Here is a 1514-nt window from a genome sequence, read left to right as displayed (position 1 = left end):
ACTTGGAACATATCTATGGCATCTCGATCCTATCATTTTCAAGCATAATGATCCAACAACAAAGCTATTTAGGGGGGAAATCTGGTTAATTACCTCCAAGTATTTCAAAATACACTTTTATAACGAGTTGTGGTGAGATGGTTCGTGATATTTTATTCTAATTCAGATATTTCAAATTTGAAATTTTCAAATATATGTGAAGAAATCTTGTTAGCTAGGAGCGATATGTCGATGTCTCGTGAGAAACTAATCATGTAATACATGAACTTGAATTTAGTCTGACCGCGATACAAGTACAAACATCATGGAAAAACAAAAAGAACGATACTTTTTTTTTCAAATAAATATCTGTCATTTAAAAAAAATAAAATTATTTGTAATATATGTAAAAAGGCTTGAAGTGCATTTTTCAAAGAAAAGCCTTTTCTTTTAGAAAATATAAAGATATATACTAGCAAAAGGATTTTTGTATTCATGTCGAATTGCTCGAGAAGTTTTTTTTGTGAGACGTCAATTTATATCAATAGTATCTTTTTATTTGTTATTATACGTAAATTTCAAATCACACTCTTAATTTTAGACGTCAATTTATATAAATAGTATCTTTTTATTTGTGATTGTATGTAGATATGTAGATTTCAAATATTCTATCAATTTTAGCTTTATCATCGCTGGAATTGAGATCTTATTCAAATAAAAAGATCTCAAAAAATATTAAATTCAAACAAACGGATATTTTAGGTGCTTATTTTTTTCTAATTTCTACCCTATATGACTTTTTCATCATTTCGTTCTTTGACATTTTATTGTAAAACAGTTGTGAAGTTAAGTTGAAAAATCAATTTAACATAATTAGTAAAATGGAAATTAATTTTGAGCATAAAATAATGAAACGAAAGGTCTACGGAAACATATTCATAATTTGTACTCTAGTTTTTAAAATGAGAAATTTGATTTAATAGGTAATGTTTTACAACTTACAACTATTCATGAATATGTGTCCGTAAATGATAGTTGTGTATTGAAATTTGATTAAATTTAAATTCATCCTTTCGTAATTTTCTTCTCAATATCTCCTCTTTTATTTTTTTTCAGTTGCAATAAAAACAAGTTGTAAAAGTCTCCTTTAATAATAGGGTTTTCCTCTTATTAGTAATATCATTGACTAGTATTGGATAGAATGAGTATTATTTGACCTATGTTGATTTAGCATAACCCTTTAAAAGAATTTATTAGGAGTATATTTACTAAACTAATTCTATTACTAATGATATTTTGAAACTCTAAATTTGATTAATAATTTAATATTAATAGTAGAAATTAAAAAGAAAAATATATTAAAAAAAACCTTTCTTAATTTTTTAGTTAGACAAGTGAAATGAAATATATGTGCTTATTTTTTATATAGAGGCCAAGTAATATGAAATGGAGGGTGTTATAAATTTAGTGCTTAAATTGTAGATTAATGTATAAATCCCAATTATATAATATATATATATATATATATATATATA

Source organism: Solanum tuberosum, unplaced genomic scaffold (assembly GCF_000226075.1).
Source record: "Solanum tuberosum cultivar DM 1-3 516 R44 unplaced genomic scaffold, SolTub_3.0 scf00302, whole genome shotgun sequence".
Classification (NCBI taxonomy): domain Eukaryota; kingdom Viridiplantae; phylum Streptophyta; class Magnoliopsida; order Solanales; family Solanaceae; genus Solanum; species Solanum tuberosum.
Note: the sequence above shows the minus strand (reverse complement) of the source record.